Here is an 18,345-nt window from a genome sequence, read left to right on the forward strand (position 1 = left end):
TCGGTTGGGGATAGGGTGGCGGGCGCATCCCCCATTGGGGGCGGGAGGTGGGGGATCGGGGAGGGAAGCGGGGGGTGGGGTGGCCTTTTTATTTTTTGCTGTCACCGCCCGGGTTCGGAAGTTCGGGAGGGCCCTGTCGGGCCTATATAGCGCGCCGCGTGATCCAAATAGCTATTCCGATCCTAGGATTAGAATAGTGTTGTCGGGCCTATATATATATATATATATATATATATATATATATAACAGAATATTATTCTGTTACCCTATTCGAACTGATGAATTCAAGCGGTTGAACTGATGAAATTCGAGCGGTTGAACTCATGATTTCTGTTGCTATTAAAAATCATCTTCTTTAGTTCAATTTTTTTTGCATTTTTTTGTCGAAACGGGGCGTGTATCATATCGTTGGAAACCTCTTGACATCCACATTACAATCTTATAATTTGTTTCTGCAAACAATTATGATTTAAGAGCAGTTTTTAAAAAATATTTTTTTTCAAAACCGAAAATGCGAATCGTATTTTGGACTTAATTTTCAAACAGTTTGTTGGAATTGAGCAAATGAGATGGCGTTGGAAAGCTTGTGAAAGTCCGCATCTTCCATATATCTACTATTTTTCAAATTCTATATGATTTAAAAGTAATTTGAAAAACGGTGAAATTCTGGGCGAAACGTTTTTTCACTGTTTTTTGCAAACAGTTTGTCGGATTGACGCAAATGACACGGAGTTGGAAAGCTATAGAAAATGCGCAACTTTTGCATATAGAAAGTTTTTTCTAATTCCTTACGGTTTAAATACGAATTCAAATACAGTTAAAATTGGTTTTGAACACGATTTTTTTTAAAGTTTGTCGAAATGGGGCAAATTATATACCGTCGGATAGCTATCGAAAATGCGAAACTTAGTCATGTTCGATGGTTTCTCTACTTCGCACCCGTTTAAGAGTAATCTTGAATACGGCATGACGGATCCTGCTGTTTTCTCGTCTGAAAAACAGAGTAGTCGTACTGATATATGTGTATGTTTGTACTGAGCTATTTTTTGTAGAGTAATTTTAAATGGTTTTGAAAAAGGTACGTGTACTGATGCTTGCATGGGTTTGTACTAAGCGTGTTTTCACTAACTAGACTTTCCTCTGTTTTTTGGGTAATATTTTTGTTGTAAATTTTCAACGGTTTATTGTATCCTAGCCCTAAACTTGCATGGTTTATATTGTTGAACTGAATGTCATTGTATCGTCGGCCCTGTACTTGCATGGTTTATATCATCGAACCGAATGATATTTTTCTCAAAAAGAAAATGTTTTTTATTCTTTTTTTGAACTAAACATTTTTTGACAACGATGTTCTGGACTTTTCTTATTTTATGACTTGTACTTTTACCATTTGAATTGCATGGGGTTTCCTTTTGCTTGAACTTTTACAATCTGAATTTTTGTCATTTCTTTTATTCCGAACGGACCACCGTTTTTAACTTGTACTGATCAATATTTTTAATTAAACCAATCTTCCTTTGTAGAACGGACCATCGTTTTTGTTTGTACGGATCAGTTGTAGAACTTGGACGTCAATGTCACAGAATTAATTTGTGAGCTTCTCATGTTTCCTTCTGAAGTTGTTTTTTCCCTCGAACTTTATTGGCACCAAATTTTCTTTTTCGTGCCTCTCGAACTGATGCGAACTTTATTGGCACCAAATTTGTGTACTTGAATTTATATGTGTGTTTCCTTTTTAATTCAAACTGACCATTTCTTTTTATTCCGAACTGATCATCATTTTTAACTCGTATTGATCAATATTTTTAATTCAAACCCTTTTGTACTTTCATATGACAGAAATTATTCATCTCCCCTGACCTCTTAAAGTTCAAGACTCAGGCACAAACATCCTCATCTTAGCAATTTATTTTTATTCCAAACTGATCGTGGTTTTAACTTGTACTGATCAATATTTTAATTCAAACCTTTTGTGCTTTCATATGACAGAAATTATTCATCTCCCCTAACCTCTTAAAGTTCAAGACTCAGGCACAAACATCCTCATCTTAGCAATTTCTTTTTATTCCGAACTGATCAGTGTTTTTAACTCGTACTAATCAATATTTTTAATTCAAACCTTTTTGTACTTTCATATGACAGAAATTATTCATCTCCCCTGACCTCTTAAAGTTCAAGACTCAGGCACAAACATCCCCATCTTAGCATTTTCTTTTTATTTTGAACTGGTCGGTGTTTTTAACTCGTACTGATCAATATTTTTAATTCAAACCTTTTTGTACTTTCATATGACAGAAATTATTCATCTCCCCTGACCTCTTAAAGTTCAAGACTCAGGCACAAACATCCTCATCTTAGCAGGACAAGCTAATTCATTTGCATGCAGAGCAACAATAACAATACTCCTAATATACAAAGGGACGTCACATTGGAAAAACAATGCAACCAACGTGTTCTCTAGTGGCAAAATCGACAATTTTTGAACTAGCACGACATATAAACAAGAACTACATGATACACAATTTTCCATCATGCACCTGCTATCCTGAACATAAATGAAATGAGAGAAGGGTATGCTGAACATCCAAACAAGAACTTGCAATTTTTTCCATCATGCACCCAGAGGTTCTGCCTTCTCCCCCAGCCCTGAAAAAGAGCACCATCAATTTAGTTTTAAACAAATTGAAAGTTCGAACATGAGGCATGTAGATATTCAAATGATGAAAGTCACAAAAGTGAGCTATTTTTGTTTTACTTAAAATAATTCAACATGAAGAAGACAAATACAGATAAATATTTTTTGTGCGACATTCCGAAGCAGATGTGAGTTCGACCTTTTAAACTACCTTTTTGCACAAGGAGATTATGTTATTGAACTAGCTAGGTACATTCAGTTTTACCTAGTATGGTTGGACTAGTAATGCAAGAACTGCTCCCAAGGTTTTAGAGAGATCAGTAGCCATCCAACTATGAAATGCATCCAACTATGACATTGCGGCGGGCCGTCTGCACACACACGGTCACACTCCACCGTGCCCCAATCTCCACCTCGCTGAACTGAATGAAATTTATAAATTGAACCGAATTGAAAGAAGAATTTGGACATCATGTGTACATCAAGAAATAAACTTGAGCAGTACCAACTACTAAACAAAAAGTTTTGGTATATTGATATTAGAGATTGTACATTGATGAACTTTTTCTCCCTACAGAATCGTTAATCAAATAGATGTACTGTTCGCGAGGTTTTATCAACATGATAAGTAGTAGAAGAACCACTCTAGGTGGCAAAATAGTAGCGGCACAAAAGAAGGCCACCATCAACAGTGAGTACTACCGCGACACCTAAACTATGTGTTGGACACGCTTGCTTTACATAGTACTACAAGATTTTTATGGAAAAAAGTACTACAAGATTCGTGAACACGAGGGCATACAGAAGTTGTACTGAAGGTGTGAATTAGAGCGGCTAGAAGAGGATGCAGCAGCACACACACACCACCAGATAAGTTCTCCTATCTCCAGAACACATGTATACATACACACATCTCCATCTACAACAAACAAAAGAAATTGTTGACCTCCAGAGTTTTTGCAAAGTGAATTAATTTTTGCAACCAGAGAACTTGCTACACTTAGCAAAGGTGAACTACTAATTCCCAAAAATTGCAGGATGTCTACTTCCCTGAACCAGAACTTTTGAACTTCATGTATGCTCGTATATGTTATTTCTTTTGAGTTCCCTATCAAATGATCGGTTTCAGTAGCCGAGAAAATTGGCTCAACCTCATAGCTACGAAAATGAATTTGATTGAACCTTCACATAGAAAGTTTAAAATTCGCTCAATAGCTAAATAGTTCAACCGCATACATACAAGCAGAAAACATGCAAAATTTGGTCCTATTTAGACATATACATGAGTACAATAGATCAAGTCCCAAAACTTTTGTGTATAAGATAATTGATAGCCATGTTTCTTAGTATTTTTGAAATATACATGAGTACAATAGCTCAAGCAAATAGGAAACCACGTAAGTGATGGAGAAGGCAGAGAATTAGTTCAACATCCAGTAAGCAATTTAAAAGTAAATAAGTAACAAAATGTAGTTGAGCTATACTGCATCACACACAAAAAACTTGAACTTTACATAATACAACCTGCTTAGCGACGAACTCCAGCTTAAGATGTATCCTGTACCAAGACCAAGCTTAAGATGTATCCTGTACCAAGACCAATCTAGAGAACCAGAACTGCAGAAATTAGCAAATTTGAACTTTTAGTAATTCATTCCATCGGCAAAATGAATTACAAAATATTCTCTTCACAAACTATGTACATCAACAGCAAAATCGAAGCAACAACTGTAACCATATTTGGAAATCGCAGAAGCAATACATAGGTGTACTAATGCGCGGGGAATTTTAGAACTGATGTTCTATTATTTTTGACTACTGATGTCAATCTTGCTCTTCTTTTTCCCTTGCTGCTTGTTGCCTGTGCACCAAAATTGTAATATAAAAGCACCTTAAATTAATCGACAAAAGAGGTTCCTCTATGCACAAAAGAGGGAGTATGTCCAACCTGTTGACATTGTTTAACATGGCAGTCTGCAAACTCTGTTGTGCATCTACAAATCTTCTCATACTGTATGATGAACATGGAAAAACATATGTAATTGGACTTACAATCGGCAAGTAGATGAACTGAACTAAATACAAATACCCATTGTACTATACAGGAATAACATGGAAACACAGATGAAATCAAACTTATGATCGACACGTAGATGAACTGAAACAGAATACAAAGATACATGTAAAGAGGAAGGGGGAAGGCTAGATCTCGTCGTTGCGTCGTTGAACGGCCTCGGTTGTCGGCAATGAACAGATTGTGGTGCCGGCGGTGAACGACATGTCTGCTGCGGGAATCGGGGGATGGGGCACGGCCTACAGAAGCAGGAGGCGGTGACCTACAGAAGGAAGAGGTCGCGACCTGACGGCAGAAGAGAATTGAAGAAATAAATATTGGGGCCTGCTCATATATCCACAAATTCAGACACCAAAACTAAAATAAAATAATAGAACAAAAATAAGAGAATGTTAAATTTGATGTATCAGTTTTTACCATCACTTCCAAACCTTTAGTTTTTTCACTCCTATCTAATCTTGAGAAAATTCTCTAGCGGACTATTATTCTTGTCAAAAGTAATCAACATGAATGATCTCCACCAGTTACCAATTCTAGTGGAGCTCATTTGTACCTTCATCATAGAAAAAAAGTAGACTTAATATTTCTAAGTTCTGAAGATGAACAAATGAATCGTACAAAATACTATCCAAAAATAACACTTCTCACGATACCAAAATTCTGAGCTTGCCATACAATACTTCTTTATTTTGTCATGCGGTACTCTTTGAACTTGCATAATTCATTAGTGGCAGGAAGCAGCAACTAGAAGTATATAATTGTTTTACAGCATCCTAAACCCTGAACCATATCTGTAGGAAATCTAGTCAAGGTCTCAGGAATCAACTAAATTTTCCACTCAATTCTATATTTCATCAGTACTAGTAGGACTCAACCATAAATTCAGAATTGTAGCAATGTTAAGGAAATAGCTTCAGGAGCTGCTCACGCCGGATGTGGGGTGCTCGCGCTCGTGGATGCTATCGACGCCGCCGACAGGATCCAGCCATCCACGGGAGCCCCGCTCATGGACACCGACGATGTGCTTCGGGGGATATTTAATCTCTACCTAATTTGCCACATTTTTATTTTTTATAGCTCACTTGCAGAACAAAGAGACATATTCGGTGCCTCATTTTTTCATGGAAAAATCAAATAACATTTTTGGACGCCAGAAGAAATCTAGAGGAAAGAATCTTACCTCCATAGTGCAGTAGGTGGGCCTCCCTGCAGCAGGAGAGAGACGAGGTGCTCCATCGAACATCACTGTGGGAACGACATGGTGGTAGCCAGATCCTGGGTGTTGCTGCAATGAACGGACCGGGTTGGTGGCGTTGAATGGCCTGGGGTGGTCCGGTACTGTGGTTATGAAGCCCCACCAGGACGAGATGCGCGGTGTGGGAGTTGGGGGAGATGCGGCGCGGCGGTGGCCGGAGCTGGTGGAGATGTGGTCGGGGCGGCGGCAGGAGCCTGGGAGGAGAGTGCGACAGGGAAGGTCAGGGCGGCGGCGCGCATGGCAGGAGGAGTAAGGAAGTGCGGCCGTGGCGCGCGTGCTAGGAGGAGGAAGGAGGTGCAGGGGCGGCGGCACGGGTGCTAGGAGGAGGAAGGAGGCATGGGTGCCAGGAGGAGGAAGGAGGCGCGGGGATGGTAGCGCACGTGCCAGGAGGAGGAAGGAGGTGCGGGGTGGCGGCGCGCATGCCAGGAGGAGGAAGAGGAGCGGGACTGGTGACACATTTGGTCTGGAGGAGGAAGAAGAGCAAGGTCATCGGCGCTCTTGATCGGGAGAAAATGAGGAGAAGTACGGCGACAGGTGTGGGGAATCGGAGATTGGAAGGAGGTGGATCCGTCAGCGGCCAGTCACTGCGCCGCGGGCTCCCTCGCTCCGGCTACCGCCGTCGCTCGCTCGCCCGCGACGGCTGCCTCCGGCGGAAGGAGGTGGGTAGGTTGGGGTTGGTCGGGAAGTTTCTACTATGGTATGTTCGTCGTGCCCTTATAGGGGCGAGGGGTAACATAATAATATGTTGTTACCCCGGCGCCCTATATAGGCTCGACGGACCGATTACACGACCGCGAGGAAAAAGAAAAAAACTCGTTCCCTTGGCCCACATCCCGGTCAACCCCCACCTCCCACCCCTGACCCCCAATCCCACAGCCGCCATGGCCCTCGCCGCCGGCCTGCGTCCCGCCACCAACACCTCCCAGAGCCGCAGCAGCCTCCACCGCCGGTGTGTGCCCTGCCACCACCACCTCCCACCTTTCAAAGCTGGCATGGCCCCTGCTGCAAGCGCGCACCCCGCCACCACTACCTTCCACAACCGCCATGGCCCCGATCATTGGCGCGCGCCCCACCACCACCACCCACTTCCCACGGACCTCGTGGTCCATGCCCCATCCTCTCCTGCCCCAAGGAGTCCCTCAGACATGGTGACCGTCCTGCCCGCACCCCAGCAGCGCCGTCGGGCCGTTAAACGTGTTCCCTGAACTGCCACGCGCCGCCCGTGTTCCTGCTCCTTCCCCTAACCACCGTCGAGGTCCTTCCCGGGCAAACCCCTTCTCTTCCTCCCGCTAGCAGTGGCGACCCTGCTTCTCAGTCCAAATCAAGCGCTGCTTACCATACAAGTCAAATCTCGACCATAATATTCGGTAAAACAGCCATCCTCCCCATTCTGAATTGCCACTAGCCCTCGCCATGTTTGCCTAGCTCCATGGCCATCTCGTGTTGCCGCGTGCATCAGTAAGTGTGTGATGTCGCATGACACTCTTTGTTTCAAGACATGTGTGTGCTGCTGCATCAGTTTGTGCATCAGTACAGGTGCATCAGTACATGTTTGCTGCCACATCAGTACGGAAACCCATGCTCGGACGAGCCCATGCGGGAACTCTGTCCTCCACCATGTGTGGTCGTCTCCGTCATCATTATCTTTTGTACAATGTTTTCTCGACCCCTTCGTTTCAAGCCCGTTTCTGGCTAACCACATACTTCTTGAACTGATGAGCTTGAACTATGTGAGCTGCTGGCCATTTTGTGTTACTTGAACGGCCACCCTTGCATCATCAATATCTTGATTTACTGGGAAAGGCATGTCATGTGGGGTAGTTGGAAGGGAGGGGAAGCTCGCTGCCTTGTCGTGGTTCTAGCGGGAGACGGGCAGGATGGTGTACACAGACTATATAGGCCCTGGTCCCGTACGTCCAAGTTTGTATCAATACTAGCAAACTCCATTGATCTACTCAGTAAATCATCCACTGCTAACTCCATTTGAAGTTTTATCAAGTTTAATTGCGATGCTCTAGCCTTGCTACTCGTTTTTTGCAGTTCTACTCATGAAACGACAGACATGCACTTTGGATGTGTGTGTTTGGTGACTCCTCTCCCGTTCTCTTTTCATGTAATGCATTCAGGACATTAGAGATTCCACAAAAAAAATCATGTCACAATGGGAGAAGGAGATCAGTCCAATCACCGGCACCGCATGTGATCTCCGCCTCCATCAGCTCCACTTCGCTGGAGCAATCAGTCCAGAGGAGGAGGTGTAGCCGGTCCACCCGATCTCTGACGTTTTATTCCACCTCCAAAACATTTCTTTTTGAGTTCTATTCTTTGTCACACGTTCACTGCCATTACCTCGGTGCAAAAAGTGCCAAAAAGTTCAGTTCGGACTATACTAAATGTTCGTATTGTAGATAATGTTTGCATCGTCTTAAATTTCTGGAAACAAGCATAAGTACAAAGAATGTTAAGTACAAGAAAAATGGGTCAGCCAGTTCATCCATATGCAAACCCTCGTAACAAAATGTACCTCTAATCCAATTATGTAACGATGTGCAACATATGTTTAAGCAAGAATTTATAACATGTTACAAAAAAAACTCCCCTCTGTTCCATAGATGATTATGTGAATTTTTTAAAATAGAAAAGAAGTGTACACAGAGTAGCTTGGCATTTGATAATTGTTTGCAACTCAGTACATTAGTTTGATGACTATGTAATTGCATTAGGGTGTTACCATGGGTCTAATAGTCCAGTGTGTATTTGATAATCAGTTCAAAGAGTGTCGCATCGCAATTGTAGTGGTTTGGTTTTCTGGAGAAGAAAAAAATCATAATTGAACCAAACTACACCCTACTCCCTTACGTTCACATCTTTTAGTTTGAAAAGTAGATATCCCTCCACGAATACTACCCTGGTTTCCTAGCCTCTTCTTCCTCCCTGTGTGTTTTAAAAGGATTGCTATTTGCCAATCGCTTCATATTTACGTTAAAAACCTGAAAAGTTTGAACACCATTAGCAACATATTTTTGTGCAGTGTTTGTTAGTTTTTCTTTCATTTACGAACATCTTGGGCTTGCTGGGTACAGAATCAAGAAGCCCAAACATTATCAAGGATAAAAAAGGTGAGAAAGCACAAGAAGAGGTACTAGTAAAAGAGGAAGAAGTAATGTGAAAAATGAGATAAATGTGAGTATAGCAAGTAGTAAAGCATGAGAGGGATTCAGATAATGTTTTTCTTGTTGTACACTGTAAAAGCGTGAGATAAATCATTTTGTTTAATAATTGTTAATTGTTGAACATGGTCATGCAAATAAGTTTTGTTTAACATAAAACAGTGGTTGAAACTACTTAAAGATAGAAATTCAGTGTATTTTCTTGAGCATGTGTTTTAGCTTAACTCAGGTTATGTTGTTACTGAACAGTAGATAAACTTGTTTGGTTGTAGCCGTATAGATGTTGTAGCATTACTAAACCTGTGTTTTCGCTCATTTTGAACTCCTGTATATGAAAAATATATGAACTATTTGTGTTCAAACAAGGTTGTAGAAAAAAAGGGCAATGTTCGAACTAGTTAAAAAAGCAATTGGAGCTCTCTGTATGCAGGTAGCTAGAGTAGTAGCTCTGCCAATGTTATATTTGGTACAGGTGAAGGAAATATGCCCTAGAGGCAATAATAGAGTTGTTATTTATATTTCCTTATATCATGATAAATGTTTCTTATTCATGCTAGAATTGTATTAACCGAAAACTTAGTACATGTGTGAATAGATAGACAAACAGAGTATCACTAGTTTGCCTCTACTTGACTAGCTCGTTGAATCAATGATGGTTATGTTTCCTAACAATAGACATGAGTTGTCATTTGATTAAAGGGATCACATCATTGGAGAATGATGTGATTGACTTGACCCATTCGTTAGTTTAGCACGATGATCGTTTAGTTTGTTGCTATTGCTTTCTCCATAACTTATACATATCCCTATGACTATGAGATCATGCAACTACCGAATACCGGAGGAACACTTTGTGTGCTACCAAACATCACAACGTAACTGGGTGATTATAAAGGTGCTCTACAGGTGTCTCCAATAGTATTTGTTGAGTTGGCATAGATCGAGATTAGGATTTGTCACACTGATTGTCGGAGAGGTATCTCTGGGCCCTCGGTAATGTACATCACTATAAGCCTTCCAAGAAATGTAGCTAATGAGTTAGTTACGGGATGTAGCTTTACGAAACGAGTAAAGAGACTTGCCGGTAATGAGATTGAACTAGGTATTGAGATACCGACGATCGAATCTCAGACAAGTAACATACCAATGACAAAGGAAACAACGTATATCATTATGCGGTTTGACCAATAAAGATCTTCGTAGAATATGTAGGAACCAATATGAGCATCCAGGTTCCGCTATTGATTATTGACCGGAGACATGTCTCGGTCATGTCTACATAGTTCTCGAACCCGTAGGGTCCGCACGCTTAACATTCGGTAACGATCGCATCATGAGTTTATGTGTTTTCATGTACCGAAGGTAGTTCAGAGTCCCGGATATGATCATGGACATGACAAGGAGTCTCGAAATGGTCGAGACATAAAGATCGATATATTGGACGACTATATTTCAAAATCGGAATGGTTCCGGGTGAGATCGGGCATTTACCGATGTACCGGGAGGTTACCGGAACCCCCCGGGAGGTATATGGGCCTTATTGGGCCATAGTGGGAGAGAGGAGAAGGGAGCAAAGGAGGGGGCTCCCCCCCCCCACAAGCCCAATCCAAATTGGGAGGGGGGCATGCCCCCCCTTTCCTTCCTCCTTCCTCCTTCCTCCTCCTTCCTTCTCTCCTAATCCAACTAGGGAGGGGGGGAATCCTACTCCCGGTAGTAGTAGGACTCCCCTTGGGGCGTGCCTAGGAGGCCGGACTCCTCCCCCTCCTCCACTCCTTTATATACGGGGGAGGGGGCACCCCATAGACACACAAGTTGATCATTCATCCCTTAGCCGTGTGTGGTGCCCCCCCTCCACCATAATCCATCTCGGTCATATCGTCGTAGTGCTTAAGCGAAGCCCTGCGCCGGTAGATACATCATCACCGTCATCACGGTGTCGTGTTGATGAAGCTCTCCCTCGACACTCAGCTGGATCGAGAGTTCGTGGGACGTCACCGAGCCGAACGTGTGCAAATCATGGAGGTGTCGTACTTTGGTTACTAGGATTGGTCGGGTCATGAAGACGTACGACTACATCAACCGCGTTGTTATAAAGCTTCCGCTTATGGTCTATGAGGGTACGTGGACAACACTCTTCCCCTCTTGTTGCTATGCATCACCATGATAGATCCTGCGTGTGCATAGGAATTTTTTTTGAAATTACTGCGTTCTCCAACAGCGGTATCAGAGCCAGGTTTATGCGTAGATGTTATATGCACGAGTATAACACAAAGGAGTTGTGGGCGTGGGTATATACATATTGCTTGCCGTCACTAGTTGATTCTTGATTCAGCGGCATTGTTGGATGAAGCGGCCGAGACCGACATTACGCCTACGCTTATGCGAGACTGGTTCTACCGATGTTCTTCGCACACAGGTGGCTGATGGGTGTCTGTTTCTCCAACTGTAGTTGAATTGGATTCAATGAACAGGGTTCTTTCTGAAGATCAAAAAGCAATCACTATACCGCGTTGTGATTTTTGATGCGTAGGTAAGAACGGTTCTTACTCAGCCGGTAGCAGCCACGTAAAACTTGCAACAACAAAGTAGGGGACGTCTAAGTTGTTTTTGCAGGGCATATTGTGATGTGATATGGTCAAGACATGATGCTAAATTTTATTGTATGAGATGATCATGTTTTGTAACACAGTTATCGGCAACTGGCAGGAGCCATATGGTTGTCGCTTTATTGTATGAAATGCAATCGCCATGTAAAATCCTTTACTTTATCACTAAGCGATAGCGATAGTCATAGAAGCAATAGTTGGTGAGACGACAACGATGCTTCGATGGAGATCAAGGTGTCAAGCCGGTGATGATGGTGATCATGACGGTGCTTTGGAGATGGAGATCAAAGGCACAAAATGATGATGGCCATATCATATCACTTATATTGATTGCATGTGATATTTATCCTTTATGCATCTTATTTTGCTTAGTTCGGCGGTAGCATTATAAGATGATCTCTCACTAAATTTCAAGGTATAAGTGTTCTCCCTGAGTATGCACCGTTGCTACAGTTCGTCATGCCGAGACACCACGTGATGATCGGGTGTGATAAGCTCTACGTTCACATACAATGGGTGCAAGCCAGTTTTGCACACACAGAATACTCGGTTTAAACTTGACGAGCCTAGCATATGCAGATATGGCCTCAGAACGCTGAGACCAAAAGGTCGAGTGTGAATCATATAGTAGATATCATCAACATAGTGATGTTCACCATTGAAAACTATTCCATCTCACGTGATGATCGGACATGGTTTAGTTGATATGGATCACGTGATCACTTAGATGATTAGAGAGATGTCTATGTAAGTGGGAGTTCTTAAGTAATTTGATTAATTGAACTTTAATTTATCATGAACTTAGTAACTGATAGTATTTTGCATGTCTATGTTGTTGTATATAGATGGCCTGTGCTGTTGTTCCGTTGAATTTTAATGCGTTCCTAGAGAAAGCTAAGTTGAAAGATGATGGTAGCAACTACACGGACTGGGTCCGTAACTTGAGGATTATCCTCATTGCTGCACAGAAGAATTACGTCCTGGAAGCACCGCTAGGTGAAAAACCTACTACAGGAGCAACGCCAAATGTTATGAACACCTGGCAGAGCAAAGCTGATGACTACTTGATAGTTCAGTGTGACATGCTTTACGGCTTAGAACCGGGACTTCAACGACGTTTTGAACGTCATGGAGCATATGAGATGTTCCAGGAGTTGAAGTTAATATTTCAAGCAAATGCCCGAATTGAGAGATATGAAGTCTCCAATAAGTTCTATAGCTGCAAGATGGAGGAGAATAGTTCTGTCAGTGAACATATACTCAGAATGTCTGGGTACCACAACCACTTGACTTAGCTGGGAGTTAATCTTCCTGATGATAGTGTCATTGACAAAGTTCTTCAATCACTGCCACCAAGCTACAAGAGCTTCATGATGAACTATAATATGCAAGGGACGGATAAGATGATTCCTGAGCTCTTCACAATGCTAAAGGCTGCGGAGGTAGAAATCAAGAAGGAGCATCAAGTGTTGATGGTCAACAAGACCGCTAGTTTCAAGAAAAAGGGTAAAGGGAAAAGGAAACTTCAAGAAGAACAGCAAGCCAGTTGCTACTCAAGTGAAAAAACCCAAGTCTGGACCTAAGCCTGAGACTGAGTGCTTCTACTGCAAAGGAACTGGTCACTAGAAGCGGAACTGCCCCAAGTATTTGGCTGAGAAATGGGATGGCAAAGTGAAAGTTATATTTGCTATACATGTTATTAATGTGTACCTTACTAATGCTCACAGTAGTGCCTGTGTATTTGATATTGGTTCAGTTGCTAACATTTGCAACTCGAAACAGGGGCTACGGATTAAGCAAAGATTGGCTAAGGACGAGGTGACGATGCACATGGGAAATGGTTCCAAAGTCGATGTGATCACCGTCGGCACGCTACCTCTACGTCTACCTTCGGGATTAGTTTTAGACCTAAATAATTGTTATTTGGTGCCAGCGTTGAGCATGAACATTATATCTGGATCTTTTTTGATGCGAGATAGTTATTCATTTAAATCATAGAATAATAGTTGTTCTATTTATATGAGTAATATCTTTTATGGTCATGCACCCTTGATGAGTGGTATATTTTTACTAAATCTTGATAGTAGTGATACACATGTTCATAGTATTGAAGCCAAGAGATGTGGAGTTGATAATGATAGTGCAACTTATTTGTGGCACTACCGTTTGGGTCATATTGGTGTAAAGCGCGTGAAGAAACTCCGTTCTGATGGACTTCTGGAATCACTTGATTATGGATCACTTGGTACTTGTGAACCATGCTCATGGGTAAGATGACTAAAACTCCGTTCTTCGGAACAATGGAACGAGCAACAGAGTTATTGGAAATCATACATACTAATGTATGTGGTCCAATGAACATTGAAGCTCGTGGCGGATATCGTTATTTTCTCACCTTCACAGATGATTTAAGCAGATATGGGTATATCTACTTAATGAAACATAAGTCTGAAACATTTGAAAAGTTCAAACAATTTCAGAGTGAAGTGGAAAATCATCGTAACAAGAAAATCAAGTTTCTACGATCTGATCGTGGAGGTGAATATTTGAGTTATGAGTTTGGACTTCATTTGAAACAATGCGGAATAGTTTCGCAACTCACGCCACCTGGAACACCACAACATTATGGTGTGTTCGAACGTCATAATCGCACTTTATTAGATATAGTGCGATCTATGATGTCTCTCACTGATTTACCACTATTGTTTTGGGGTTATGCTTTAGAGACGGCTGCATTCACGTTAAATAGGGCACCATCTAAATCTGTTGAGACGACACCTTATAAACTGTGGTTTGGCAAGAAACCCAAGTTGTCGCTTCTTAAAGTTTGAGGCTGCGATGCTTATGTGAAGAAGCTTCAACCTGATAAGCTCGAACCCAAATTGGAGAAATGTGTCTTCATAGGATACCCAAAAGATACTGTTGGGTACACCTTCTATCATAGATCCGAAGGCAAGATATTCATTGCTAAGAATGGATCCTTTCTAGAGAAGGAGTTTCTCTCGAAAGAAGTGAGTGGAAGGAAAGTAGAACTTGATGAGGTAATTGTACCTGCTCCCTTATTGGAAAGTAGTTCATCACTGAAATTAGTTCCAGTGATTCCTACACCAATAAGTGAGGAAGCTAATGATGATGATCATGAAACTTCTGATGAAGTTACTAACGAACCTCGTAGGTCAACCAGAGTAAGATTCACACCAGAGTGGTACGGTAATCCTATTCTGGAAGTCATGTTACTTGACCATGACGAACCTACGAACTATGAGGAAGCGATAATGAGCCCAGATTCCGCAAAATGGCTAGAAACCATGAAATCTGAGATGGGATCCATGTATGAGAACAAAGTATGGACTTTGGTTGACCTTCCCGATGATCGGCAGGCCATAGAGAATAAATGGATCTTCAAGAAGAAGATTGACGCTGATGGGAATGTTACTGTCTACAAAGCTCGACTTGTTGCAAAAGGTTTTTGACAAGTTCAAGGAGTTGACTATGATGAGACCTTCTCACCCGTAGCGATGCTTAAGTCCGTCCGAATCATGTTAGCAATTGCCACATTTTATGATTATGAAATTTGGCAAATGGATGTCAAAACTGCATTCCTTAATGGATATCTTAAAGAAGAGTTGCATATGATGCAACCAGAAGGTTTTGTTGATCCAAAAGGTGCTAACAAAGTGTGCAAGCTCTAGTGATCCATTTATGGACTGGTGCAAGCTTCTCGGAGTTGGAATATACACTTTGATAGTGTGATCAAAGCATATGGTTTTATACAGACTTTTGGAGAAGCATTTCTGATATTATGTGTAGATGACATATTGTTGATCGGAAATGATACTGAATTTCTAAATAGCATAAAAGGATACTTGAATAAAAAAAATTCAATGAAAGACCTCGGTGAAGTTGCTTATATATTGGGCATCAAGATCTATAGAGATAGATCAAGACGCTTAATTGGACTTTCACAAAGCACATACCTTGATAAAGTTTTGAAGAATTTCAAAATGGGTCACGCAAAGAAAGGGTTCTTACATGTATTACAAGGTGTGAAGTTGAGTCAGACTCAATGCCCGACCACTGCAGAAGATAGAGAGAAAATGAAAGGTGTTTCCTATGCTTCATCCATAGGCTCTATCATGTATGCAATGCTTTGTACCAGACCTGATGTGTGCCTTGCTATCAGTTTAGCAGGGAGGTACCAAAGTAATCCAGGAGTGGATCACTGGACAACGGTCAAGAATATCCTAAAATACCTGAAAAGGACTAAGGATATGTTTCTCATATATGGAGGTGACAAAGAGCTTGTCGTAAACGGTTACATCGATGCAAGCTTTAACAGTGATCCGGATGACTCTAAGTCACAAACCAGATACGTGTTTTTATTAAATGGTGGAGCTGTCAGTAGGTGCAGTTCCAAGAAAAGCGTCGTTGTGGGATCTACGTGTGAAGCGGAATACATAGCTGCTTTGGAAGCAGCAAATGAAGGAGTCTGGATGAAGGAGTTCATATCCGATCTAGGTGTCATACCTAGTGCACCGGGTCCAATGAAAATCTTTTGTGACAATACTGGTGCAATTGCCTTGGCAAAGGAATCTAGATTTCACAAGAAAACCAAGCACATCAAGAGACGCTTCAATTCCATCCACGATCAAGTCAAGGAGCGACACATAGAGATTTGCAATATACATACGGATCTGAATGTTGCAGACCCATTGACTAAGCATCTCTCATGAGCAAAACATGATCAGCACCAAGACTCCATGGGTGTTAGAATCATTACAATGTAATCTAGATTATTGACTCTAGTGCAAGTGGGAGACTGAAGGAAATATGCCCTAGAGGCAATAATAAAGTTTTTATTTATATTTCCTTATATCATGATAAATGTTTATTATTAATGCTAGAATTGTATTAACCAAAAACTCAGTACATGTGTGAATACATGGACAAACAGAGTGTCACTAGTTTGCCTCTACTTAGCTAGCTCATTGAATCAATGATCGTTATGTTTCCTAACCATAGACATGAGTTGTCATTTGATTAACGGGATCACATCATTAGAGAATGATGTGATTGACTTGACCCATCCGTTAGCTTGGCACGATGATCGTTTAGTTTGTTGCTATTGCTTTCTCCATAACTTATACATATACCTATGACTATGAGATCATGCAACTCCCGAATACCGGAGGAACACTTTGTGTGCTATCAAACTTCACAACGTAAATGGGTGATTATAAAGGTGCTCTATAGGTGTCTCCAATAGTATTTGTTGAGTTGGCATAGATTGAGATTAGGATTTGTCACTCAGATTGTCGGAGAGGTATCTCTGGGCCCTCTCGGTAATGTACATCACTATACGCCTTGCAAGGCAATGTAGCTAATGAGTTAGTTACGGGATGTAGCATTACAGAATGAGTAAAGAGACTTGCCGGTAACGAGATTGAACTAGGTATTGAGATACCGACGATCGAATCTCGGACAAGTAACATACTGATGACAAAGGGAACAATGTATATCTTTCTGTGGTTTGACCGATAAAGCTCTTCGTAGAATATGTAGTAACCAATATGAGCATCCAGGTTCCGCTATTGGTTATTGATCGGAGACATTTCTCGGTCATGTCTACATAGTTCTCGAGCCCGTAGGGTCCGCATGCTTAACGTTCGGTGACGATCGTATTATGAGTTTATGTGTTTAGATGTACCGAAGGTAGTTCAGAGTCCCGGATATAATCACAGACATGACGAGGAGTCTCGAAATGGTCGAGACATAAAGATCGATATATTGGACGACTATATTTGGAAATCGGAATGGTTCCGGGTGAGATCGGGCATTTACGATGTACCAGGAGGTTACCGGAACCCCTGGGGAGGTATATGGGCCTTATTGGGCCATAGTGGGAGAGAGGAGAAGGGAGCAAAGGAGGGGGCGCCCCCCCCCAAGACGAAACCGAATTGGGAGGGGGGGGGCGGCCCCCCTTTCCTTCCACCTTCCTCCTCCTTCCTTCTCTCCTAATCGAACTAGGGAAGGGGGGAATCCTACTCCCGGTGGGAGTAGGACTCCCCTTGGGGCGCTCCTAGGAGGCCGGCCTCCTCCCCCTCTTCCACACCTTTATATATGGGGTAGGGGGCACCCCATAGACACACAAGTTGATCATTGATCCCTTAGCCGTGTGTGGTTCCCCCCTCCACCATAATCCACCTCGGTCATATCGTCGCAGTGCTTAGGCGAAGCCCTGCGTCGGTAGCTTCATCATCACCGTCATCACGCTGTCGTGCTGACGAAGCTCTCCCTCGACACTCAGATGGATCGAGAGTTCGTGGGACGTCACCGAGCCGAACGTGAGCAGATCGCGGAGGTGTCGTACTTTTGGTACTAGTATCGATCGAATCTTGAAGATGTATGATTACATCAACCGCGTTGTCATAACGCTTCCACTTTGTCTACGAGGGTATGTGGACAACACTCTTCGCCTCTCGTTGCTATGCATCACCATTATAGATCTTGCATGTGCGTAGGAATTTTTTTGAAATTACTGCGTTCCCCAACAACATGAAGTATACGTGCATGACTACGAAATCCCATTGGCATGTATTCTATTT

At 42.1% G+C, this 18,345-nt stretch overlaps 1 long non-coding RNA gene across 3 annotated transcripts; it reads right to left on the reverse strand.

Annotated features, from left to right (window-relative positions):
* Positions 1 to 2,469: 2,469 nt before the first annotated feature.
* LOC119288863 lies at positions 2,470 to 6,625 on the reverse strand. Of its 3 annotated transcripts, none has more exons than XR_005141318.1 (6): positions 5,890 to 6,625; positions 4,584 to 4,994; positions 4,398 to 4,496; positions 4,160 to 4,252; positions 2,901 to 3,057; positions 2,470 to 2,646 (listed from the first exon to the last, which is right to left on the reverse strand). It is a non-coding gene; the product is annotated as an uncharacterized LOC119288863 (long non-coding RNA). The 3 variants fall into 3 exon arrangements; XR_005141317.1 differs by lacking the exon at positions 2,470 to 2,646 and adding an exon at positions 3,438 to 3,554 and having other exon boundaries at positions 3,022 to 3,057; XR_005141319.1 differs by lacking the exon at positions 2,901 to 3,057.
* Positions 6,626 to 18,345: the final 11,720 nt, after the last annotated feature.

This window comes from Triticum dicoccoides, chromosome 4A (genome assembly GCF_002162155.2).
Source record: "Triticum dicoccoides isolate Atlit2015 ecotype Zavitan chromosome 4A, WEW_v2.0, whole genome shotgun sequence".
NCBI classification, from domain to species: Eukaryota; Viridiplantae; Streptophyta; class Magnoliopsida; order Poales; family Poaceae; genus Triticum; species Triticum dicoccoides.